Source organism: Choloepus didactylus, chromosome 17, assembly GCF_015220235.1.
Source record: "Choloepus didactylus isolate mChoDid1 chromosome 17, mChoDid1.pri, whole genome shotgun sequence".
NCBI lineage: Eukaryota > Metazoa > Chordata > Mammalia > Pilosa > Megalonychidae > Choloepus > Choloepus didactylus.
The window spans coordinates 12,127,459-12,147,450 of record NC_051323.1 but is presented as its reverse complement, the minus strand read 5'-3'; the positions used below and the strand labels follow the sequence as shown (position 1 = coordinate 12,147,450).

Below are 19,992 nucleotides of genomic sequence, written 5' to 3'. Positions count from 1 at the left end.
GCTTATTGATTCTCTTCTAATTTGTGTCTAATCTGTTATTATTTCTTTCCATTGAGATTTAATTTATTATTTTTAATGACATTCTATTAGGCTTATAGTCTCCTATGTTTGGTTCACGTTTTCAAATCCCTGTTCTAGTTTTATAAATATTTTAAATTGCTAATTTTGTATTCTGTACCCTATACTTCCATTATCTGAAGTTCTTGGCTCATTAATTATGCCACTTGGTGCTTGCATTGGAGTGTTTTATAGTTTTAAACTGTATCTTCTTTTTTTTTTTTAATTAAGCTTTATCTGAGAGAATTGTATGTATCTTTTCAGAAAGTATTTGATTTTTTTTTTCTGCCAGGGACCCCATGGACCACCAACCTCAGACTGTTTTAAAATAATTTCACTAGTTTTGGTTTCCTAGACTATGTAGATAGTATAAATTAATGCTCTACTATCATGTGATGCAATCCTATGATTATAATTTATTGTGATTAATTATAAATGTAACTACCTGATGTTTCTGATGAATGTTTTTTTCTGGGTTAAGACAGACAAGTTTCTTTACCTTTCCCTTTGCCAGAGGTCAGGTTTTTCTAGTTAATATTCTCGCTAAGGATATGGTATTTTAAAGGTCTAAATTTTATGATGAGTGGACCACCTGACAGTATGACTTCTTGCAAGGGTCCAGACAGTCTCCTATCCCCTGTGGGGCCATTAAAACTCTAGCTTTTATAACTAATTGAGATTTCAGATAACCTTAGTGTTGTCAATCCTTAGAATTGGCTTACCATTCTGATTTCAAGCTTTTTGTTTTTGTTTTTGTTTTTGTTTAAATGTGCATTCCCAGGTATTTTGGAGATTTATTTCATGCCATTCAAGTGTCTCACATTCTTACATTTAACCTTTAAAATAAACCTGTGAAAGAGGAACTATTTTATTCATTTTACTGATGAGGCTTAGAAAGGTTAAGTAACTTCACAAGGTCATTCAGGTACAAAATGTCAGAACTGGTGTTTAAATTCATGTGGTTGCTCCCAGGTTTTCAGAGACAAAACACAAGTTTTAAGAATTTTTCCTACTGATAATTTTTGTTACCTAATGTTTTGCTAGAAAAATGTTAAAAGCTTTTAGTATTATTACTTGGATTATTCTTAGTTTTCATATGATAAAGGATAAAAAACTTGAGTATCAGAGAAGCCTCTATTTCTAACTGAAAATAGCTAATAAACAATATATGGTATTTTAAAGGTCTAAATTTGAGAAATGCTAAATCTATATTTTTTAAAGGGTGTAATTTTTAAATGACTATTCAAAATACATCATGTGATATAGTATTAGATTGTTTGGTTGCTCCTTTTGGCTATAATTATTGGGGATCTGTATGCTTAATAGATGCAAAGCAGGCTAAGCTCTGTAGATGATCCTTGATTCCTCTGTGTGATTACTCTGGAAGAACGATATGTGATCTTTGCATGAGAAGGAAGCAGTCTTTTTAATCTGTCTGTAGGGTTGCTAAAGAAATGCAAACTGGAACATCACAATGCAAAGCATTACACTCTAGTGCTAAAAGTAAAGCCAGATGTTTTTGCTTACTCTTAGACTGTTGCCTGCCTTCAAGTTAAGGAAAGTTCTAAAGTTGTCTCTAATTATGGACAAAAAGGAGTTGGGATTGATCACAACATGCTAACCACATTTATGAATCAGGACAAGCACAAGTACTTATTTGTCTGATTTTACAGTAAGATACAAGGATCTTCTTCCCTTGTAGTTCCTATTTTATATATCCTTTGTAATTTTCTTTGCTTCAGTATTGACCTAGTTCCTTAAAATTAAAATTATAGTGCATGGGCACATCACTTTAAGATCTAAATTTTATCTAAACCATTATTTTTCAAAAATGTATTCACACAGTAATTATAGACAAGGACAATTACCATTGGTATCATTACTGAATTTTTTATTGGTTTTTGATGTTTTGCTTGGCATGGAAAGGGTTACATTATCCTCGATGTGGTTGAAAGTACAACCTCTGTAACAAGACTTCCTAGGTTAAAATTCTGGTTCCATCACCAAAATTTTTTTGGATGTTGGTAAATTAGTTCAACTTTTGGTGTCTCAGTTTCTTCATCTATAAAATGGGAATGATATGTACCTCATAGGACTTTTGTGGCGATTAAATGAGTAAACTCTGTGCTTAGAATAGTATCTGGCAAAAATTAAGCCCTGTGTCAGGTTTAGCTGATTTTAGTACTTTTATTATCCTCATTATCATTACCATCCTCACCATCACTCCTTTGTGTTCTGTGTTTTTCCAGCAGGAGACTGGCTTAGAGTGCCTCCTTGTAGCAAGGTGGTTACGATCACATGCTCAAGCTTTTGTGTCCAGCAGCCTTAGATTCAAGTCTCAGGCCTGAAACTGACTAGCTGGGTGGCCTCGGGCAGATTAGTGAACCATTCTAAGCTATGCCATGATTTTCCCATCTTTGAAATAGAGCTAATATCACCCACTTCATTGTGAGCTTATGTATGTGCATTCCTTAGTACTGTTGCTTTAAAAATAGCAGCTGTCATTGCGTTCTGCATTGTAGTATCCAGAATTAGAAGGAATCCTTGTCATCATTTATTCTTCTATTCATAGAGTCTGGGGAAGAGGGAGATGTGCTTAAAGTAAGTAGAAGTGAGAAAGTAGCATGTATTTACATGGAGATTCCCACAGAAAAAGACAAAAACAGATTTTTGCAATGCTACCACTTTTGGCAATGATCTCTAGCTACATCTGTTGATTATTGAAAATATTAGGCTTGGGGATTCTCAAATGTAATTATACTGTGTAGCACACCCAGGCAAAAGAAGCCTTAAGGCTAAATTCTGTAAATGGTGCCGTTTACTGGTTTTGCCAGCTCTTAGAGCCAAACCCTCAACTAGAGTATTTTAAGTAGGGTGCACTTTGGTGAACAGCTTATGAGACATGTGTTTGTGTGCTCATGCATTTATGCCTGAAAGGGTTCTTTAACTTGGAATAATGTGAAGATAACATTAAAAGTTACTGAACCTGTGCTCAGTCGTGAGAATTAAATGTAATTTACTATCCATTGTTTATATAAGTTACCCTGTAAGATACGCATGGTGGATTCCTAGCAGACCTCTTTTTCCACTTTACTAACATCCCTACACCTGTATCCACGGTGGTGTCCTCTAAGCGTGCCTGGACACGATCTCCCTCTGTGTGTCTAGGCTGCCACTGTCCCCTGGATGCCTCCATCTTACCTCCTGGCCCTAATTACCGATGGGGCTGGCTTACTTTTTTGCATTTTAAGCCCAAGTATCGGTCAGTAATGCTGTAGTTGTCCATCTCTAAAGCATAAGTCCTTTGTGTACGCAGGTTGCTTGTCATCTGCATTTTCTTCCCTCATCTCTCTTTTAAACTACAGTTAGTGAGATGAGCCACTACCTGCTGAAATTTGGAGTTGTAAATGAACTCTCCATTGTCCAAAACCAGTTACCATACCTACCACCATCAAACACCCACCAGCCGTGCCCCAGGGCCATTGCTACTCAGATTCTCTATCTCCAGAGTGTGCAGGTGACATAAGAATTATATGATAACATGCCTTTGCTTTAAAAAGTCTTTTTAGGTTTATTAATCTTTATTATGTTGTCATACAGAGTGTAATATTAACATCAGCATGACCAGAATATATTCTTTCCCTTTAGGCAGACTACATGGAAAGTCAAATTACCCTCATGATGCTGGTTTATTAATTTGTAGTGAAAAATATGTTTCCCAAAGGACCAAACAGCTATGTTTGCTGGCAAATGCTCACAGTGCAATTTTCAAATCACTTGTCCCTAATTTCCCACTTTTACTTTGAAGGAATTAAACAGTAAGAATCATGGAATGCGATTCCCTTCTCTTGGGGGCAGCCTTCAAGAGGCAGAAAGTCTCTGAGATTGGCAAGAGAATTTGAGAATGGGTCCAATTGATACACCAAAGAGTATCCAAAAAGTCTGGTGACAAAGGGAAAATAATGTATTTATTTTACCTTTTTTAGTTTAACAATCAGATCCCTGCTTTGAATTTTAATGAATTTCATAGGGAAGCGTGTTTGTAGTTTGAAGAAGAAATTTTTGAGCATATTATTTGAAAATTTAACTATCATAACTTAAAAAAAAAATTTGGATCCATGTTTCCTAATATTTCAGATACCCTACATTAAATCAACTGAAGCTGTGGATCATGTTTCCACAGGGAGGGGAGAAGAGAAATTCACTGACTTCCTGTGATTTTTATTCTTTGGTTCCTCTCTCTCCATACTTCTCTTCAATTTCATGCAACTAATGCGATAAGAAGGGTTCCTTGCTTTTGGAAATCTGAACAGAAAACCAAATGGAGCCCAGGAGATAGAAGTCCAGAACCCCTGAAGTCCACTTCTCAGTTTGGTCCTGCACTCAAGAGGTTAGAGAGGCCCTGAAATCTCACTAATGAGCCGGGCTTATTCAATATGAGCTGAAGAACTAATTAATGATGAAGAATGTATTTGCCTGGGACATTTTCATCTTTATTCTTTGTTCTTTAGCAACCTAGCAGGGACTGGTGGAGTGGGGGAATAAGGTGGAGAACAGTGTATGGACGGCCTCCAGCATCTCTCAGGTTGATGGCTAAAAGCAACCATTGGAAAGATAAAGACAATCTTAAACTCAATATGTATCGGTACTTTGGGGCCACTCTTACTTACTGTTATGGCTGACTAAGCACCCCCTACATACTCATGATTCCCAATTTCCTAAATACAGCTGCTGCTTTCTCCTTGATTTTCCAAATGCTTACTGTTCCAGTTTGCTAATGCTGCCATTATGCAAAATACCAGAAACGGATTGGCTTTTATAAAGGGGAGTTATCTGGTTACCAAGTTGCAGTCTTCTGGCCATGCAAATGTCCAAACAAATGCATCAACAGTAGGGTACCTTCACTGAAGGACACCGATGGCATCCGGAAAACCTCTGTTAGCTGAGAAGGCACGTGGCTGGCTTCTGCTTGCTCCTAGGTTGCATTTCATAATGGAGTTCTCCAAAATGTCTCTCTAAGCTGCAGCTACTCTGTGGTCCTGTTTCTGAGCTTTTATAGTGCTCCGGTAAACTATTCAAGACCCATGCTGAATGGGCAGGGCCACACTTCCAGGGAAATAATCTAATCAAAGGTTTTGCCCACAGTTGGGTGGGTCACATCTCCATGGAAACAGCCTAATCCAAAGATTACACCCTAATCAACATTAATACGTTGGCCCCATAAGATTGCATTAAAGAACATGGCGTTTTGGGGGATATAATACATCCAAGCCAGCACTTTATATATATAAAGAAAGCCGGCTTTCTTTATATATTTTGATGTAGTACACTTATCACTTACTCAGTGAACATTTCTCTGTAGGTGTTCTGCATTTTCAAAATGAATACATCCTTGTTAGTTGAGTCTTTTGGAACCACCAGATTGGTCAGCAATCATGATTTCATCTTACTAGGACTACTGTCTGCCATGTCGCAGGTGCTGAATAAATGATTACTGAATAAGGAAAAGGATGGATTAAATTATATACAACACTCATTAAACTTTCTACACACACATACACACATTTATAGATATGTTTACATGATCAGCCCTGCAAATAGAGGCAGTATGGCCAGAACGATCACTCTCCAACCCTTAACCGCTGATTTTTCTCATCTCCAAGGCCGTATAAAACCCTGTTGTGATGTTTTTTCACTTTCAATGTTTATGTGTGCTTTAACTTTATTTAATTTATTATAAAAATCTACTGTTGTGTTGAAAGGAAAGTTCTGTCTGAGGTTTGTCATGACCCTAGTGGCAATCTGTTGATCACAGAAGTAAAGAGAGCTTCGATTAGCAAAATTTGGCAGTTCGCCTTTTTGGATGTAGGGCTTTGAGTTACCTTAAATCAATTTTTTTTCATTATTTATTGCTAAATCCTACCACTGAACAGATACATTTTTGTTAGCTGTGTTTAATTACAGTTGATGTACCGATGTTGATTTAGATGTGGTGCCTTCTTTTTGAGAACTCTTTGCATGGGAGCCAGAATGGTGGAGGGCTGGGCACCTCCTGTCAGTTCTGTAAAGAGGACTTGTGGTGTTAATTGCATTTAAGAAACTGCCAGTTTTCTATGATGACTAGTAAATTAATGACAGGTTAGAAATTAGAGCAAACATTGTGCCATTTAAATCCTAGAATCTGGTCTTTCTAGTTTGTTTCACCCTCCAGCCAGTGGAAAAAATCAGTTTTCTCTTCTTTCATTGAAAAATATAACTTAATTGAGCTGTAATTTTATTGCACTGTTTTATCATGTTCATGATACCAGTCACTTGGAACATTTGTTTTGTTTTGTTTCGTTTCTGATTTTGAAGTGTGAAGTAGAATTTTCTATCTTTAATCAGCTTTTCTCATTATGCGAATTGTTCCTGTGTTTTGTTTAGCTAAAGACCACTTCAGAAAAAGTTAGGTTGAATTGTTATACCACTGTGTAGCAATTACAAAGGTAGTTTATTAAGCTGCGGTCTGTAAGATGCAAATTATATAATGTGTTTTTTTTTAAATTCTTCTTGTTTGCTTTGCTTTGCATCTCTATTTTAGTTAGTAAGAAATTGGTGATGCAACTATTATTTAATTTTCCTGATGACAATTTTCAGATACTACAGAAACTTACAAAAACATTTGCTATAAGCACAGCGTCAAGACACAAAAACTAGTAATTAAAAAAAGAGCTTAAATTGTATGGATTCACATGGGCACATTCAGTTGTGAATAAGAGAATATTTCCAAAGAAATGGAGAACAGTGGTAAAATGCAGCAAATACAAAACTCAGAGTCAAGAGACCCAAATTCTGGTCTGGATTCCACCACCGGTTGTCTGGGTGGCCTTGAGCAAGCCATTTAAGGTTCTTTATACTCGTCTTCACCCCTCGAAAGTTGATGAGTTGGGCTCCAACCAACAACTCATGTTCTATGTCCTTCAAGTATATATAGCAATTTAGATCCTGTAGATCAGTCATGAATGATTATCTCATCAATTTTTCACAGCATGCTAAAAACCAGATTTCCCCCCTCCAAAGCACATTGGCAACAACTTTTGTGCTCCTACTAATTTGCTTAAATGCTTAAAAGTTAATATAAAAGCAAACAAGTCATCCCATCTGAGGGATTAGTTAGTGGTATTTGGAAACCTGGGGAGAGTTGTTTGTTCCTTTCTTTGTATTAGTTGTCCTTTTCAAAATCTGAATGCAGCATTAGTTCTTGCAAGAATGGCTAATGAATGTTAGCTTTGACATTTCCCTTCTGCTTAAATGCCATTTAAAAATTTTTTTTCAAGATCTGCTCTGTTGAAGAGAGGATTCAATTTTTCTGAGTGGTTCAGAAGGGCCTGTCAAAGACCAAATCGTGGAAGAAAAATTATCTAATGACTAGAGCTGGGTGACATTGGAATGGGCTTCCTCGGAAGGCAGAGAGGTATTTGCCCTAGAGGGTCTACCCGGATGGAGCATCTGCTAAGAGTTAGGCTGATGACATCCTCCAAGATATCCCTAAAATCTGGAACTGGAATATGAAATCCATTCCTGCCCTCTTCCTCTGCATTTCCTTGTACAGACTCTTAATCAGTATGAGGAAACCAAGGTATCCTCTTCATTTCACTTTGAGATGTGGATGGAGAATGCTGCCTGCCTCTTTTATTCAGAATTAGATGTTGGCGTTTTTGATGATCTTATTATCTCTGATGTCTAAGTAGATGCCAGTTTTGACATTGCTTTTTCCTTTCCTCCTGTGTTTAAAGGTCTTTGAAGTCAGATTTCAACTAGTAAATGCTGTATCAGGCTACTGAAATTTCAGTGGGTTTTGATTTGTGGTTGTGGTTGTAGGAGACAGAGATCAATGGAAACATTTATTGACTTAAAAATATAAGTAAGTCAGCAGTATGCTTTTTATATAAAGACTTGCCTTTCATATGCAGGATTATTGAAATTTTGGATTTATACCAAAGTCCATATTTATTGGTTGCTTATTTGCTTTACAAACTAATTTACAATAGGCTTTCTTTATATATTTTGATGTAGTACACTTATCACCTCAGAAATGCATTTATTGCCCAATAAAATGTGCATGTCAGCAGTTTCTTTTCTCTTTATTTTATAAATATATTAAGTGAAACTAAGTTCAATATCAATCCTGTATACTCCATTTTTCTCTTCTAAGCTTAGCACATCACTGCTTAGTGTTTCCAGGTTTATGGTCTTCCATTGCAATAGAGCCCAAGACGACAATCACTTTTTTACAGAATGTGGTCGTTGCTACATTTAACAGGTCCTTGCAAAGGTCTCATTCCTGAAGCATGTCATTTTATGTCTTGGTAATCTATCTGGTCAAAAGAACGTAAAATTAGCCTACACCTTCTCTTCCTCCTAACCCAGGAAAAAGCTACAGCTGAAATAATTAAAATCCATAGGCTTAATGATCTGTGCCTTTTGCAAGACAGCACATTACTGTCTCTAACGATGTTTAACAGCTCATAACATTCAATACACTCAATCATCAGTTACTGACATTTGTAGTACTTTGGCCTACGGAACATATCTCAATGGGGGGAAATTACCTTGGAGCAGACTCAATTGTCTACATGGGGAAGGGATGTTGGCCCTGATCAAATCAAAAGAGGGCACACGTTTGTCCTCGGAGCTGCTCAAGCCACTGAAGCAGGAATGTGACAAGGCCATATGGATATTTGGGGGTTTTGTTAGGTGAGGAAGTTCTGATTTTCTGAGTCATATTGTATGTTGTTGGTTTCACAGACATTTTGGGCTGGGGCCAGGGATCTTGATGCCACCTGACCAGGTGTCCCTCCAGTTACACTTCTGTGTCCAGGTAAAACGTGGCTGAGGTGCCAACTGCTGGCTTTGGAGGTCCCCTCCGAATCTGAAATTCAGAGACAGTGGTCCCACCAGCTTTTTGTCATTTTGCACCTGATTTCTTATTTTCTAAAAGAGTTCCTCCAGAGAAAAAAGAATGAGAAAGAGCCATGGAGACCTTTACCTTTGATAGAAAGACAAAGGAACATGCCATTTTCTAGTTTTGTAATAGTTAAGTGGTTTTGATATGGTTTATATAATAGGTTTTTTTTTTTAAATATAAGTAGATGTGTATTTCTTCTGAATACCACATACTTGGCCAATGGCTTATCTCGTTATCTTGCTTTTTGGTAATGGAATGAGCCGTACTATGACAATCACAGCTGTGGACCATTCAGTGCTAGAAATGAGTATCCACAGTAGGTAGTTTATTTATTTTTAATTACTTAAAAAATTTTATTAGAGAAGTTATAGGTTTATAGGTAAAAAAAAAAAACATGCAGAAAATACAGAATTCCCATACACTCCCTCACATGCTCAGTTTTCCCTATTATTAACACATTGCATTAATGTGGTAGCTTTGGTACAACTGATGAAAGAATACAATAATTGTACTAGTAGCTATAGTCCATGGTTTACATTAGGGTTCCTTGTATATGTTGTACAGTCCTTTGATAATGTTTTAAAAAAAATTTATTCTAATAACATATATATATAACCTAAAATTTCCCCATTTAACCACTGTCAAATATATAGTTCAATGCAGTTAATTACTTTCACATTGTTTTGCTACCATCACCACCCCCCCCCATTACCAAAAGTTTTCTGTAACCCCAAACAGAAACTCTGTACCAATGAAGCATTACCTTCCCATTCCCTACCCCCACACAAACCCTTGGCAACCTGTATTCTAGTTTCTGACTCTATAAATTTATTTATTCTAATTATTTCACATCAGTGAGCTCATATAGTATTTGTCCTTTTGTGCCTGGCTTATTCCACTCAACATGATGTCTTCATGGTTCATCCATGTTATTGCATGTATCAGGACTTCATTGTTTTTTTAGTGGAATAATATTCCATTGTATGTATATACCGCAATTTGTTTATCGATTCCTCTGTTCGTGGACACTTGGGTTGCATCCATCTTTTCACAATTGTGTTTAATGATGCTATGAACATCAGTGTGCAAATATCTTTTTGAGTTCTTGTTTTCAATTCTTTTGGGGTAGGTATCTAAAAGTGGGATTACTGGGTCATATGGTAATTCTATACTTAACTTCCACAGGAACCACTACGTTAATTTCCACAATGGCTGCACCATTTTATATTCCTACTAACAATGAACTAGTGTTCCTATTTATCCACATCCTCTCCAGTAGTTGTTATTTACCATTGTTTTAACAGCAGCCATTCAAGTGGGTAAAAAATGGTGTCTCTTTGTGGTTTTGTTTTACATTTCCCTAATGGCTAATGATGCTGAACATCTTTTCATGTGCTTACTGGCCATTTGTGTATCTTCTTTGGAGAAATGTCTATTCAAGTCATTTACCCATTTCATAATTGGATTGTCATTGAGTTGAAGGGTTTCTTTATATATTCTGGATATTAAACCCATATCAGATATGTAGTTTCTAAATATTTTCTCTTGTTCTGTAGGATGTGTTTTTACTTTCATGATGAAGTTGTTTGTTTGCAAACTTTTTAATTTTGGTGATGTCCCCTTTATCTATGTTTTTTTTTTCATTGTTCTTGCTTTTGGTGTAAAATCTTAAGAAGACATTGCCTAACACAAAGTCTTGAAGATGCTTCCCTATGTTTTCTTATGGGGATTTTATAGTTTTGACTGTTATATATAGGTCTTTCATCCATTCTGAGTTAATTTTTGTATATGGTATGAGGGGGTCTACCCTCATTCTTTTGCATAATGATATCCAGTTTTCCTAGCATCATTTGGTGAAGAGAATATTCTTTCCCCACTGATTAGACATGGCACCCTTGTAAAAAAATCAGTTGACCATAGATGTGAGGGTTGTCCTGTATGTCTGTCCTTGTGCCTGTATCATCCTGTATCCTGTATCTTTGTAATAAATGTAAAATTGGGAAGTGTGAGTCCTCCAACTTCATTTCTTTTGCTTTTTCAGGATGGTTTTGGCTGTATGGGACCTCTTAACTTGATGATTGACTTTCCATTTCTGCAAAGAATGCTGTTGGTATTTTGATTGGGAATTCATTGAATTCATTGAATCTGTAAATCATCTCATGTAGAATTGACATCTTAACAATATTTACTCTTCCAATCCATGAATGTGTAATGTCCTTCCACGTATTTAGCTCTTCTTTGATTTCCTGAAGCAACGTTCATTAGTACTATATAGAAACACTAATGATTTTTGCTTGTTGATCTTGTACCTCACCATTTTGCTCAATTGGTTTAATAGCTCTATTAGTTTTGTTGTGGATTTTTCTGGATATTCTGTATATGTGGGAACATATCTGCAATTATGGAAAGCTTTTCTTATTCCTTTCCAATTTGGATGCCTTTTTATTTCTTCTTATTGCAGAAATGCTTGGTCTAAAATTTCCAGTACAGTGTTGAATAACGGTGGTAACAATGGACATCCTTTTCTTGTTCCTGATCCTAGAGGGAAAGCTTTTAGTCTTTCATCATTGAGTATGATGTTAGCTGTGGGCTTTTTATATATGCCTTTTATCATGCTGAGGAAGTTTCCTTCTATTCCTATTTTTCTAATTGTTTTTATTCTGAAGTTGTGCTGGATTTTGTGAAGTGTCTTTTTTGCATCAATTGAGATAATCATGTGTTGTTTTCCTTCAGTCTATTAATGTAGTGTATTACATTAACTGATTTTCTCATGTTGAACTACCCTTGCATAACTGGGATAAGTCTCAACTAATCATGGTGTATAATTCTTTAAAGTACATTTTTCTTTGGGGGGGGGCTCTGCTGTTAGGTGCATATATAATTGCTACCTCTTGTTAAATTGTCCCCTTCATCAGAATATAATGACCATCTTTGTCCATTGTAATTGTTTTTGGCTTAAGGTCTATTTTATCTGATATTAATATTACTACCCCAGTTCTCTTTTGTTCACTATTTGCATGGTATATTTTTTCCATCTTTTCACTTTCAACCTTCTTGTGTCTTTGAATTTAAGTTTGAACTTAAGTTGAGCCTCTTGTAAAGTGCTTAAAGTTGAGTAATGCTTTTTTATCTGTTCTGCCAATCTTTGCCTTTTGACTGGAGAGTTTAACCCATTTACATTTAAAGTAACTACTGATGATGCAGGACTCTCTTCTACTCTTTTGCTATTTGGTCTTTGTAAGTCTTGTGCCTTTATTGCTCCCTATTCTTTTTTTAATGCCTAATTTCATATTCATTTGATTTTTTGTATCATACCATTTTCAGTCCCTTCTCATTTTTTCTGTATATTTTTTTTCAGATCTTTCCTTTTTGGTTATCATGGAGCTTAAATTTAATATCCTAAATTTATAACAATAACATTTGATTTGATACCAACTTAACTTCATTAGCATACACATATATTGCATCTATACCCCACCGTCTGTTTGTTGTACTCGTTACAGATTATATTTTTATACATTATACATGTTATACTCGTAACAGATTATATCTTTATACTATAGTATGTTCAAAACCATAAATTTATCAAGACTTTTTATGCCTGTGCATTTAGAACCTGTAAGAAGTAAAAAGTGGAGTTATATGCCAAACAATATAGTAATACTGGCCTTTATAATTACCTTTATGTTTACCTTTACTGGAAGTATTTATTTCTTTATGCTATTTCAGTCCATTTTCTAGTGTTCTTTCCTTAAGTCTGAAGACCTCCCTTTAGCATTGCTTGAAAGGCATGGTGATGATGAACTCCCTCAGTTTTTATCTGGAAATGTCTTAATCTATGCCTCATTTTGAAAGATAGTTCACCTAATACACAATTTTTGGTTGGCAATTATATATATATATATAATACATGGCTTTTTTCTCTGAGTTTTCAGAACTCTCTCTTTGTCCTTAGCATTGACTGTTTGACTACTAGGCAGCTGGGCATGAGTCATTTGAATTGTCTTGTCTTTAGGTTTACTTATTCTTTCTTCTGCCAGCTCTATTCTGCTGTTGAAACCTTCTAGGGAATTTTTCATTTCAGTTATTGTGGTCTTCAACAACAGTATTTTTGTTTTGTTCCTTTTTAAGATTTCTGTCTCTATATGATTCTCATATTGTTCAAGCATCATTTTTTTAGTATCTGTTAGTTCTTCCTCTGTGCTTTCTTTACTCCTTGAGCATTTGAGGATCATTTTTAAGCACTCTTTGTCTTGTATGTCCAAACTTTGGTTTTCTTCCTTGAAAGTTTCTGGATTTTAATCTTGTCTCTTTGGATGGGCCATCATTTCACGTTTCTTTATTTGTCTTTTAATCTTGTTGCACATTGAACCTTTTAATATTTCAAGGTGTTAACTTTGGGATTTATTCCATGAGCTATCTGTTCCTTATTTTTGTATCCAATTAGTAATATGACAGAGATGATTTCCTTGAGTGCCAAGAGCTAACAAAAACAAAGTAATGCAAAAAGCAAAACAAAACAAAAACAGTGTTCATAGTCTTTGCAAATTGGCTCTGCACTGACTGGTGCTCTCCTTCAGAGTTTAGCCCTCTTATCCACATTCACCTGAGGCAATTCTGAATTGCATGGTCTTCTTTATCTTTTCTGAGTCTGTGTCTTGTCCTGGGCTTGTGTTTGTTCTTGGCCTCAGGAATTACCCCATTTAAATTTGAATGCCTCCACTTCTCCCTATAGAAATAGATTTTCTGCCCCTCCCAGGTGCTCTGTTATAAGGCTTAAACAAGTATTCCTTTGCTGCAGGCTGCTTTGACTTAATTTTTTCTCACCCTGCTTTTGCTATCCCTAAGCTGCTTCCGCCTACAGGGCAAGTTCTGGGAGGGTGACCAGAGAGGAGTTTCTGGTTCAGTCTTTCACTCTGCCACCTGATAGACTGGCAGTGATGTGAAGACACTGTGGTATGTGCATAGGGGTTACTTTTCTGCTTCAGGAACAGGGCCAGGGACCCACAGTGATCACACAAGCTGGCTCCACACCATTCTGGAGAGGGATTCCTGGAGGGATTCCAGGAGGGGCCTGTATGGGACCATTAACTTTTCCTACCATATTTTAAAGCTGACTTTTCTTGATTTGGCACTCACCATGTTCTGAAACCATTTAACTTTTTTTCTGGAGTTCCAAGGAAAATTGTTCTTTCAGTTTTTGCTAGTTGTTCAAAGATTCAGTGGGGGAGCAGCACCCTGGAGCATCTTACACTGCCATCTTGCTTGACCATTAGCCAAGATCTATGCAGCTTATTGTAATGCAGATATTTCTTGAGAAAATACAGTATTACATCATTCATGGGAGGGGGAAACTTCTGATTGTTAACCTCTTCTTCTAGTCATGGGTTTGAGTCATAACCATCCTGGAGTAATATGCTTGCATTGCTCTCTCAGGTTCTAGATTATTTCCAAAAATAGTTTTAAGACTTTATCTCTTTTGAAAGCAAATGGCTATGAAGGCAGAACAAAGGTAAGCAAAGGAGCTGGACTTAACCAGTGCCTGCTTTCTTCAAGTGTTACAGCACAGATCAGCTCTGATAAGAGGTAACTGGGAATGGAGAAGTGTGTGAATAATTGGAGAAATGCCTTTATTTAGTTCCTTCCTCCCTCCCTCTCTTCCTTCCATCCTTCTTTCCAACACTCTGCTAACCAAATACAATTGCTTACCAATCTTCAACTCCTTATCTAGATCCAGACAGAGACATGTATATAAATTATTTCAATACAGAAAGCAAAATGTTAAAATAAAGATATTTCTAAAGCACTTTTGTTAAGAGGACGGACTCTGGAGCCAGAGTGGCTTTGAAAGCTGGTAGTTGCCTTGTCTTAGGCCAGGCCTCTTACTCCCACCTTTCTCTCTTCAGTTTCCTCAAGTACGAAAGGTGACAATGAGAGTACTTATTTCATCTGGAGCTCTTGAGCAGTGAATTAACACAGGTAAAGTTCTTCACAGAGAACTTGGCATATAGTGAGTCCTAGACAAAATAGAAACGTTCTCATTACAGATGAGAAATCCACAGGTTAAAATATTAAGTCCAACCAAACACAAACCAATAGAACCCACGAATGGAAGGAATCTTGAGTTCACATGTGGGACCCATCCCCTTGCTTCTGGAACCATCCCAGGAGACGATATTCCTAGGTGTCTGTTGTACATGTAGTTCAGAGGTCCTTGGCTAAATCCATACCCATTTTGGCAACTCCTGTCCTATATATCAGACAATTCTAGGTGGTTCTGTTGAAGGGAATGCTCACCAATGTCTTCCAAAAAAAGGAGTCAAGAAGCACAGATCCCCTCAGGGGAACTTGTGGCTTTCCCAGCCTACAACACCTGGGCCATTCATTTAACATTTCAGTTTCTTTCTCTTCAATGAGGATAAATATTTTCCATCCATGCTTTGAGAATCAGCTAACCAGAGCATTGACTGACATTCAAGGATGACATTACCTCACAACATCTATAAAATATTCAAATAGTAAGGCATTCAGAGGATGTGTACTATCTATTAAATTACCATTTTAAAATTCTGTTAAGTATGTTTATTCCTACTCTGGATTTGTGTGTGGCTCAATGAACATACACAGTCTGGGCAGCAGAACTACCCAAAGCTTTGGGAAGCTGCAGTCAGTTATTATTCCTCACTACTCTTGTTTTCTTCTCTAAAAACATGTTCCATTTTCTACATTGCTCTATGGGATCCATTTCTCAGGACCCTTTAAAATTCAGACTTCAAGGAATATAAGTGTGAAAAAGCTTCTGAGGCAGGCATAGGTTATCATGAAAAGTGAACAATCTGTACCTAAGAAGATTGGAAATTTTTGCTCTTTTTTTGTCCCCTTATTTTCTTCATGAATTCTGCAAAGGAAGAGAAATATCAAGGATATTTGAACAGACAATATATTTCAGATAATTTATGTAATTAGACAAAGGAGGATTTAAATAATTAAGCAAAGGAGAATGTACAGTTATCAATATTATATATGATAACTGCTAATTAAAAAAAAATAGCACAGAGAAGTTTCTAGAAGACAGCTCATCAAATATTCCCTGGTGATTGCCTCTGGGTACTGGAACTGTGGATGTTATTCTTGTTTCTTTTAATTGTCTTTATTTTTCAATTCCTATGAGGAACATATCTTCATTTTACAATGAAATGTTGAAAGTGTAAATTGACATACATGATATGGTAGGAACCTTGAAATTCTTTCCCTACTTGTAGTGTCATATTTCTTAATCTGTTTTACTCTGGTTGTTTCCTTATATTAGCTCTGTGCCTTGCATTTTTCTTGATTTTAATTCTCACTCTTATACCTTCCTGCATTATTTGGTTCTACAGGACAGACTTTTTGCCTGCCATTGCTGAAATAGTATAAAGAAAAGATAAATTACATCCTTGTCAGCATCTAGGAACATGAACATTTCTGATTTTTTCCTTTCCTTTAATCTGCACTCTCTGAGCATAGCTTATTACCATAACTTAATCTGTGCTTTCCTAAGTCTTCTGTAGTTCATTTTTCAGGTATTTATGAGTGCCTTCCTTGCACCCAGGCCCACCTGTCAAAGAATTATCCACATGCCATCAATGCCATGTGAGTTGATGATCAGGTTCCCGCAGGATTTTTCCATCCCTGAGACTCGGCCCTCTTCCACATGCTATCCGTCTCTTCTCTCTCTATTACTACTGGCCTGCATAAGTCCACACTTGAGTTGATATTATCTCAAGCTTATGCACAATTTAGAACCCAGCCAAATGCCTACAGGGTAGCATAGGATCCAGAATAAGCAACCACTGGACAGCCAAGCATCATTTAGGCTTTTCATTTTGTTTTTGATTTTGGTATATTCTACCTTAAAAAATAATCAACACTTTTATTAGATAAATGTTTCCTCACTTCTAAATTATCATGGGCATAAGGAGTGGAATCAATCAAAAATATACTTTCAAACCTGTAACCATGCTTCATCAACTACTCTTGTTGGGTGGGAAAGAACATAGAGACGGGGGTAGCAGTGGTGTTCTGGTGATAATGGCCAAGCCCCCTCCACGTGTGAGGTCTTATTCTGTGTGCTCTGAATGCACTATCTCCAATCTTTTATCCTAACGGCAATCTGTGAGGTGGCTATCACTATTTTCACCACCTCCATTTTACAGTTGAGGAGATTAATAAGCAAAAGTCGAATAACTGCCAAGGTCATATATTTTGTAAAGTATATGGATTCAGGATCTGAACCAAGGCTTTGTGACTTTAACAACTCATTCTTTTTAAACCTGTGATTAATATATGTGAAACACAACAACACTTATACAAGAGGCTTTATATAGAAGCACTATATACACATTTTTATTATTATTTTAGGTCCATTATCCAGTAAATGAGATTGAAAACGGGAGAATATTTAAAAGAAACAGGCAGATATCTGTTATCTTTCCTTCACTGCCCCATTCTCTCTCCTACAATTGCATGCTGTTTGCTTGCTAAATATTTTAGTCTTTTACAAGAAGCAATTCCTTGGGAAAATGGCTAATTTTATGCTGATACACTTGCTTGTCATCTCATAATAGGGATTTCCATTTCAATTCAGTAATCCTAAGGCTATAGGGATGGAAGATGCATTAAGTTCAAGCTGGCTTCAGAATGCCATTCCTTTGGAATATTTAACAACACGAAATCATTTGTATCTACTTAAAATCAGTCGAATTGTTAGTTTTAATTTAAATGCAATTAAATCGTCTTTTATGTATCCTTGAATAATTTCAGAATTTTGCATTTGCAGAGTCACGTGTATTAACGTAGACCCCTCTTTTCCTCTCACATGCACATCCGCTGAGCTCCTTCCTGGGGCACTTGCTATACGCCCCAGGTTGAGTCACTCCATCTGAGACTTTGATACTCCTGTGTGTCCCCCACTCATTCCGTAGCAGTGTTGGTGACCAAATGATTGGTATCTCCATGAACTGCTGTTAAACTGACCTACTCTGAAAATCTGAACTTGAAAATCAGTTTGATTAGGCATGGTTCCTTGAGTACTGAGTGAGCCCCTCTATGCTGGGGAGGGAGAGAGATTGGATTTCCCCCAGAGCCCTCTGTCTGGGAAGCTCATATCAATTTCACCCACAGAATTTGGGATTCAGCATATAACTCCCTAGTTTTGTGTGCAGAATAGATTTCTCCTTCCCTTGAACAAGTGGATCAATTCTTCCAACAGCAACTGATTTATCCATTAGTAGCGTGTAGAAATTTGTCTAACTTTGTCTCTAATACCCCTCTCAATATTACATTGGATTTGTCCATGTATTTAGTGTTCTTTCTAGCTGCATTGGATAGAGTGTGAATAAGGCAACTTTCCTCTCCACACCACACGGCTATCTACAGATCACTCTGTTGGGATGGGGGTGGGGGGAATAGATTTATGGAAGTCAGTGGCAAGGGTTGGACACTTGGGTTGAATATGGGCATCTCCTAACTTTTAGCCTCTATCTTAAAGTATATTTAGTCCTTTAGGACTGTACATCTTGAGAATTCACTTTTGTGCCAGTACAGTAATGAATATTTAACTTTCTCACAGGCTACTGTTATACATCAAGCTCTTTGTGCCTAGGCATAAAAGACTGAGCTGTTTGGAAATATAATATACTTATTGTAGAGATAGTAGCCTCTTTTAAAAATCCAACAGTACGATATATTTCCTTACACATTCACATTTCCCAAGTATAAAAAGCATCACTGTGAGGGTTTAAATAACTATAGTGCTAACTGAAGGAATTATGTTATATTCTGATCTGCCAGAAATGTGGTACGAGTTGTTTTTTATTTCCCATTTCTTAGGATAAATTACAGGATGCTCAAAGATTTTCAGTGATATCATTGGCTTCTTTTACACAAACTAGATTTTGATTAATAGGTGAGGAATAATATCCATTTATTTGAATAAAATACTGAATGAATTATTTTAAAATAAATAATTATGTATTATTTAATGTGTCTTGCTAACTGTACTCTTCAAGTTCATTGAAGATTTCATGCCCCTGTGTTTGCTCTGTGATGTGAAGCTTCATTATGCTTTCCCCCAGGCCTCTCTACCACTGGTGGATATCTACGCCACAGGCCTGGGCAATTATTTCCCTTTGCTTCTCAATATTGGGGTCCCGGCTTGCAAACATGTACCTAAGTATCGCATTATGACATTATTCGTTATCAACTCCATCCTCTCTCTGGTTTCCATATCTACTCAGTCCCCAAATCCCTTGCTTGTCATCTGGATCTCACTAATATCCTTTTCTTCTCTATGTAACCATCTTCTTTCGCTAGTAATGGCTCTCTCAGACTATAACTGCATTGGCCCTATTAACTGGTTTCTCTGCCATTGTCTTATCCTCTCCAGTTTATTTTATATAATGTTGCCAAAATCATCTTCTAGAAATAAAAGTCTATTAATGTCATGTCCCTCCTCCAAACTATGGAGTGGCTACACCTTTGCTAAGTATACAATCCAAATCTTTTACAGAGCATTGTAGGCATTACCTCCTTCCTTCCCTAGACACTGCTCCCCACCCCCGCCCCCTCAGCACAGCCTCCTGTAACTGCAGTTCCCTACTTTTGGCAGCTGCTACAGGTTTCAGAGCCTTGCACAAAGTTTCCATGCCTAGGAAGCCCTCCCCACCTTTGTCTTCATGGTGAACTCCTCTTCATTCTTCAAAACCCATAGAAGTTGCCAACTTCTCCCCAGCTCCACACTGAATGCATCACATCTTCTGCTACATTCCTAGCCATGCATTAATGCACTTCATCCCTCTAGTGGGGTTATTTGTTTACATACCTGTTTCCTCATTAGACTCTTTACTCCATGACAGCAGGGTTTTCTTTGTCACCTGCATAACTCCTGACAGTAGTCCAGAATCTGAAACACGTGTGCTTAATAAACATTTGTGAAATTGGTTCAATTC

The 19,992-nt window shown here is 36.8% G+C and overlaps 1 protein-coding gene across 2 annotated transcripts in view; it reads left to right on the top strand.

Annotated features, from left to right (window-relative positions):
• Positions 1-19,992, top strand: part of CTNNA2 (catenin alpha 2) — a 1,138,501-nt gene that overhangs the window by 329,103 nt on the left and 789,406 nt on the right. The gene's annotated exons all lie outside the window — the stretch shown is intronic.